General features: G+C 43.3%; 1 pseudogene across 1 annotated transcript; it reads left to right on the forward strand.

The window, feature by feature from the left end:
* Window positions 1-859: 859 nt before the first annotated feature.
* On the forward strand, window positions 860-6,409 carry AT2G10660 (annotated as a pseudogene; the record flags this gene model as incomplete). Its single annotated transcript has 1 exon — window positions 860-6,409.
* Between the last annotated feature and the right edge of the window lie 1,743 nt (window positions 6,410-8,152).

Raw genomic sequence — 8,152 nt, forward strand, 5'->3', positions numbered from 1 at the left:
GAATTCGATCCAAAGCATTCCCGTACCCAGAAGGTGTTCGATGGAATGCTTGATCTACTAGTTCCTGAGATATTCGTCTCTATCCCAAGGGATTGGCCGTTTAGAGCGATTATTGACTTTATCAGTCTGTTCTTATTGCCTGCATAATTAGATTCCGTTAATGGGAATTAGTCTGGGCTAGCTTTCCTTGAGGATTTCTATCACGGGAGTGAATTTATCTTTTGTTGAACCTGTTGTCTAGGGATAGCTTGATTGCGCTTGTTAACCTTTCGAATAGGCTAGGATACCACTCTATTTGATTTCCCCATCCTTAGGAATTTCTCGTCTATCTGATTTCTCTGTTTTATTGTTATCGCTTAATCGTTCTTATTGCATGTTTCTTAGTTTTTGCAATTACTAGACCAACTTATTCGACCACACCCAGTGTCTGGCAACAGACTGTGCAGTCGAGTACAATTGTCTCATTTTCTGCCAGTTACTCGACCACATCCTGCCTCTGGCATCGGCCAGTTGTAGTCGAGTGATTTTAGTAATTCTGATACTATTTCTGTTTTCTGCATGTTCGCTTAGGGCTGTTAGAAACCTCAAAACCGTTATTGCTTGGTTTGACTTAGTGACTTCTGATCACATCTCATCTGTTTGCATCACAACTGATTGGATTGACACCTAAAATACTACAACGACATGATTGGTGTTTTAGGATAATTGATTAAAAATCTATTATCAATTTGGCGTCGTTGCCAATTGGGTGTTTGTTTGCTATATTTGAGATTTCAGAATATTTAAGATCAAGTTCTTTTTCATTTTACTGAAAATTACTAACTTTGTGTTTTTTTCTGTTTGTTTGTTTTGATTTAGGTACTGCGAATCACCAGCTTCACCAGTTGGTACTCGTTGTATGCAAACACGGTCACAAGGAAACCAAAATCTCCTATTCAACGATAACATCGACCGTATTGCTCGCCAACTCAGAACACAGACAGAAACAGACACAATGGATGCAGTTGTAGATGAGCAAGTGCAACCAAACAACATCGTTGCACGCGATGCACCACGCAACCAGAATCAGCGTAATGGCATCGTGCCTCCACCAGTGCAGAACAACAACTTTGAGATCCAGAGCGGTCTTATTGCCATGGTTCAGAGCAACAAGTTTCACGGCCTCCCTATGGAGGATCCACTCGATTACCTGGACGAGTTTGATAGGCTCTGCAGCCTAACAAAGATCAATGGAGTTAGTGAGGATGTCTTTTGGAGAGAAAGCGCATCAGTGGGAAAAGTCGCTTCCTCAAGGCTCTATCACCTCCTCGAATGACTACAACAAAGCCTTCTTGGCAAAGTTTTTCTCAAACTCCAGGGTTGCGAGACTACGGAATGATATTTCCGGTTTCACACAGACAAATAATGAGACTTTCTAAGAAGCATGGGAGCGCTTTAAAAGTTATCAGACGCACTGTCCTCATCATGGTTTCTCCAAAGCTTCACTTCTCAGCACTCTCTACAGAGGTATCCTTCCCAAGATAAGGATGCTTCTTGATACCACTTCTAACGGGAACTTCCTCAACAAACACGTTGAAGAAGGATGGGAGCTGGTAGAGAACTTGGCTCAGTCGGATGGCAACTACAATGAGGATTATGAAAGAAGCATCCGCACCAGCTCTGATTCTGATGAGAAGCACTGCAGGGAAATGAAAGTATGAATGACAAACTGGACAAGCTACTCCTTGTGCAACAGAAGCACGTTCATTTTTTGGGTGATGATGAGACGTTCCAAGTCCAGGATGGGGAGACTCTGCAGTCAGAAAAAGTCAACTATGTGCAAAACCATGGAGGTTACAACAAAGGTTTCAACAACTTCAAGTAGAACCATCCCAATCTGTCTTACCGAAGTACTAATGTTGCAAACCCGCAGGACCAAGTCTACACTTCACAACAGCAGAATCAACCCAAACCCTTCGTTCCATACAATCAGGGTCAGGGGTATGTTCCTAAGCAGCAGTATCAAGGCAACTATCCACAGCAACTTCCACCACCTGGGTTCACGCAACAACAAAACCAACAACCTTCACAACCTCCAGATTCAGACTTGAAGAACATGTTACAGCAGATTCTCCAGGGATAAGCAACAGGAGCAATGGATCTCGCCAAAAAAATGGTAGAAATCCACAACAAGGTTGATTGCACTTTCAACGATCTCAACATTAAACTTGAGGCACTTACCTCGAAGTTCCGATACAGGGAGGGACAAACAAGGTCAACCTCTGCTCCAAAAGTAACATGACTTCCAGGGAAGTCAATCCAAACCCCGAAGGAATTCACCACCGCTCACGCAATCACTATCTGCCATGATCGAGAGCTGCCAACTCGACATGTCTCCAACGCAATCATTGTGGACAGTGATGTTCAGGAAGGGGAGGCTTGTACTCAGATTGAAATTTCAGTTGTTGGACTCGACCATTCAGCTGAATCCTGTTTTCAAATTCACTCTAACTTAGACGAGAAAGCAGCCATCATTGATAGGATGGTAAAACGATTCAAGCCAGCACCATTACCTTCACGTGCTCTTCCATGGAAATTCAGGAAAGCATGGATAGAAAGATACAATTCTCTTGCAGAGAAACAGCTTGATGAGATGGAAGCGGTGATGCTTCTAATAAAAGTTCTCAACCTTATCCCGGATCCTCACAAAGATGTGAGAAATTCAATTCTGGAAAGGATCAAGATGTATCAAGATTCAGAAGATGAATGTGATGCTAATCCGTCTAGAGTAACTGTTAAGAGGAGCGTTCAAGAAAAACTAGAAGATCCTGGATCTTTCACTCTACCATGTTCCATTGGGCAATTGGTTTTCAGCAATTGTCTATGTGATTTGGGAGCTTCAGTAAGCTTAATGCCACTCTCCGTGGCAAGGAAGCTGGAATTCACTCAGTATAGGCCTTGCGACCTGAGTTTGATCCTTGCTGATAGGTCTTCAAGAAAACCCTTCGGCCTGCTAAAACATCTGCCATTAATGATTAATGGAGTGGAAGTGCCTACGGATTTTGTTGTGCTTGGGATGGAAGTAGAACCTAAGGATCCTCTAATCCTAGGGAGACCTTTCTTAGCCTCAGTGGGAGCGATGATAGATGTCAAAGACGGGAGAATAAGTCTCAACCTTGGGAAGTACATCAAGCTGTAGTTTGACATCAACGAAACTTCGCAAAGGACAACTGTAGAAGAAAATATCAGGGCTCAACCTCAGCCTTCGAATTCAATCACCCGACAAAGCACAACCTTTACACCTGACTTGCGAGAACTCAAAAAGAAATCTGATGAGCAAGAAGAAACCATAGAGAAGCTAGCTCAGACAGTTGAGGAACTTAAGACTAAACTGCATCAGATGCGAGAGAAAGCTCAACCAAAATGCGGGATTGAAACTATCCCTAGAAAAAAGTTTACTTCAAGATGGTCTGAGGAGATAGATTATACACTAGAAGAGAAAGAGGCCTATTTCGAGAAAAGAAGAATTGAGTATTCTGTTACACATCTCTCAAGAGAGGATGCTGAATATGATGATGAGATCAAAGAGGACTATGCAGATCCTCTATCACCCATTTTCTTTTTAATGAGTGTGAGGAGTAAAGCTAGAGACTTTAAACAAGCTCACTTGGGAGGAATTCCCAAGACTGTTCTTATAAATAAAACTTTTATTTTCTTGTTATTTTTTTGATTTGTTTATGGTTATGTTTGTGATTCTCAGGAACAGAGAAACAGCGTGGAGGTAGAGTAAAAATTCAAAAAATTTACTCTATAGAGCAACAGGGGATCGAGTATGTCAGTGTAGAGAAATTCAAGAATTTGAAAAAGTTCTGTTGCACTCAGAGACCATGAGATCGAGTAGGTTGGTCGAGTATTAGTGATGATTTTAAAACCCAAAATTTTGAAATCATATTTATACTCGACCAACAGAAGCTACAGAGACTTACAGTGAGTTTATCAAGTTTACAAAGGATTACAGAAGGTTCTAGTCAAAAGGGAACAACGCTTCAGGACAAACAGACAGAGCGTGGCCCACCACCTCTCCATTTTGTTCCCCCATGCGTTTCTAAGGATAAGAAAATCCCTTCCCTCCTTCTCAACCACTCGACCGAGTCTCTAGCTTCGACCTCTCAACAACTCGACCGCTCCTTTGCTGCCGCCTACAAACCGCCGCTGTTTTCTAGTGAAGACTACTCAACCTCGTCGGATAGACCGGAAACACTCGACCACAATCCGCCTAGAAACGAAAGCCCGAAGCCACAATTTCACACGACCGGTACTCGACGGGTATACTCGACCGGTTTACTCGGCTGGTTTAGTGTTTGGGTTTATTGGAACTAACTTATTGATATTTAGCTTTGAGTTGCATCTGTTTTCAGGAAGTATCATGAGTAACTACAGTGGCGAATCCTCTATGGATGCGGATTACAACGTTGATGAAGCTGAGTCTTGGTCAACTAGACCTGAGAAAGAGCAACATGCTTATGAGAGCTTCAGAGTTGATACCCAACGCTCAGTAGCTCGACCCAATGAGAGGAGAGCTGAGATTGCTAGAGGAAAGAGAGCAATGACAAGTAGATATGAATTGATTGATGAAGATATTGACGTCGAGTATGAGCCTGTGTCATGGCACAGAGAGACGAAGCTGTTGAACAGGCATGATGAAGTTACAGTTGAGGAGTACATCAGACTTTTCGAGCTGAATGACTTCTGGAGAACGAGGTATCCATGTTATCAGACTTTAGCCCAGCTGGGGCTACTGGAGGACGTACAACACTTATTTGAAAAGTGTCATCTGGAGACACTAATGTCTTACCAGTACGTCGCCTACAAGAAGGAAACAATAGAGTTTCTCTCCACTCTACAAGTGGAGATGTATCAGGGACTTACAGCAGATGAGTTGGAGAGTGAAGGGTTGGGGTTCTAGACTTTTTCACTGAGCGAGCAGCGCTACAAGTTATCTATCAGGAGCCTGGAAGGACTGTTTGGTTTCCCTAGTGGAAAAGGAACTAAACCCAAATTCGAGATGGAAGAGTTGAAGGATTTGTGGTTAACTATTGGGAACGATATGGCCCTCAACTCTGCGAGGTCCAAGAGCAACCAAATTTGAAGCCCTGTGATCCGCTACTATCAACGCTCTGTAGCGAATGTTCTGTACTCCAGGGAATCTACAAGCACAGTGTCTAACACAGACATGGAGATGATAGATTCTGCACTCAAGGGCATTCTCCGCAGAACAAATGGGAAGAAGGTCCTGAAGGGCGACCTCAATGATGCACCACCGGTTATGCTTCTGTTGATCCACCTGTGTGGATACAGGAAGTGGGCACACACCAACGAGAAGAAGAGGGCGCGAGGAGCCCTTTGTGTAGGTGGTGTTGTGACACCAATTCTGATAGCCTGTGGTGTACCTCTCACGTCCCTAGGGTTCGATCCGAGGATGATGGACTTAGATCACTTGCGTCGTTGTGAGTTTCTGGAGCACGACATGGTCGACGATTTCTATCACTACAAATTCGAGCACTCCTTGACCCGAACAGCCAACATTCTGCTTCCCTGCACTGAAGCCACAACCATACTCCATGGCGAAAACATTGACTTCAAGCCTGAGCGTGATTGTCTCTACTTTGAGAGCGCTCCACCGACTGATGACAACGTCCCTACAACAGAACCTACAGGGGATGAGATTGCTGAGAAAGATGAGGATAGGGAGGAGGAGTATGATACAAGCATGTATCATTTCAGTGAGCATGTACCTCCAGCGTGGGAGAGCAAGAGCTTGAGTGAAGCTCAGAGAAACAACAGCAAGTTGCAGAAGTGGTGCAAGAAACAAGATAGCCTACTCATCAAGGGCTTCAAGGCCATCAAGTTTCTGACAGACAAGCTAAGCTGCTCCTCTTCCACCACAGCTATTCCGCAGGGACAACCTCCTCAAGACATGCCCTTGAGGAGATATGACGCGCCAAAGCCAAGCCAAGTCACCACAGGCCTGAGCCTAGTGACCAAGTAGTCTCACAAGTCCCTGCGAGGCATTCATCATTCGAGCCTTGGGAGTTCGGGAGAAAGAAAAAGGCTGCACTGGCTCGGTCTAGCAGCAAGAGTACACGACTTCTCCAGTCTTGAAGCTTACGCGACCACGATGCTGGCCGCAGAAGAAGAAGAGAGGTCGAGTATCATCAGAGCGGTGCTGGCCACGACGAAGGAGCAGAGGTCGAGTACCCCCATGGCGGAGCTGAGACACAACAAGGAGATTCTTCAATGGCCTGGGAGCAATTACTGGCAGCTATTGACGACCAACTCCGCTCCTTTTTCTACTGATGTAAGCACATCACTTCACCATTGTATTATACAATCTCCTGTTTCTATTTTGTTTCTGCGATGTGTTTTGTCCTGAGTACTCTCTTCCAAGTTTGGTCACACAGTGGACTGTGTGATTTAAGTTTGGGGAAGGGCTCAGGAAGTGTGTATTGCATTGTATATAATCTTGAGTCTGCATTCATCAAAGGCATAGAAAAAACCAAAAAAAATGAAAAATTTCATAAAATGATTTCACAAAAATAGAGTGTTCATGTAGTTGCATTACATTTAGGATCGAGTTTAGAGTGTTTCATTTAGGATTGTTGCATATGCATAGGGGATAATGATGAGATAGCCTTGTAAGCATTTTGGTTCACCAGATAAACTCACTGTGGTCGAGTAGAACATTCTAGTAGAACAATCTAGGCATGGTGCACTTTTACTTCAATTTCATTGACTACGCATCAGACAATGCTTACAAAAGTAACCGGTGGTGTGCCGTGCTACTCACTATGCTTAATAGTATTCATCCCAACTCTCTTGTAAATCCCTAGAACTAAGCAAGCATTATAATCAGGTTTGATAAGTTCACCTAAGTAATGGAACCTAGCACGCATCTAAATACTAGGCTCATCTAAAATAGTTCCAGTATTAGATACCTATGGTGGGCATACCTAATAACCTAAAATCAAGTTCTAGCTATTTACTCTAGAACTAACTAGAACTAGCATTAAGAATAATCAAAGATAAAGAATTCTAAATATATTATCCTAACGGGGGTTTTGATCTACTAATTCATCCAAATCCCTAATGAGAATCCCTAAACCCAACAAGAGAACTACTCAAGCATGATCATAGAAGAATAAAACATGATTGAATAAGAAATCAATAATGAAATTAAAAAGAGAAAAGAGTTTAGAAGAATCTTCTCTAAAGGGAGTCTCCACAGGATTTTGCTCCCAAAAATAAAAGAGATAATGAGAGTTAGGTCTAAACTAGACTTTGGAGCCATTCTTCCCACCTACTCGACCCCCTGGTCGAGTATCCTCATCGCAGGCCACTCGATGACGCCACTCGACCCCCTGGTCGAGTATCACTTCGCCACACCACCTGACCACACTCGGCCGTTCACTCTACCAAGTTACTCGACCCCCTGGTCGAGTATAATCACTCACCACCAACACCATCACTCGACCGGACACTCGATCACATCTTCATAGTCTACTCAAATCCGCACTCAACCAGACAAGCTGAGCACAAGGAAGAGAAGAGGAGAAGACGAAATGTTTGGAAGCGGCCTGGAACTCCATCGGATCACAAAGCCCATCTCAGCCCATTATCACTCTATGGGGCAGGCGATTAGGTTACTGGCCCGTCTACTATCATTTCATTTCGTTTTTTTATAAATAGGTGTCTGAGGGTTTTGTCCTGGGACATCTAGTCGACATTGAGTTTTTGCTTCAGTTTTATTTTCTATCTTACTCTGGCTGCGCTGCTTTTGCTTCTGTAACCTGTAATTCGAGATTTTTCCAAGTTATTCAGATTCCGTATTTGATTTTACCTGTCATCTTGTTTCTCTACTCTTTATCTCTTTACTTATGCAATATACTTGTTTACATGCGTTTATGTCTTTGAGCATGTTGTCTGAGTAGTGACATAGAGTTCTTAAGGATGGGATAGAATGGTTGTGGAATCCTTAGTCTGTTCTAATTGCCTGCATAGTTAGATTCCGTTAATGGGAATTAGTCTGGGCTAGCTTTGCTTGAGGATTTCTATCACGGGAGTGAATTGATCTGTTGTTTAACCTGTTGTCTAGGGATAGCTTGATTGCGCTTGT

Source organism: Arabidopsis thaliana, chromosome 2 (genome assembly GCF_000001735.4).
Source record: "Arabidopsis thaliana chromosome 2, partial sequence".
NCBI lineage: Eukaryota > Viridiplantae > Streptophyta > Magnoliopsida > Brassicales > Brassicaceae > Arabidopsis > Arabidopsis thaliana.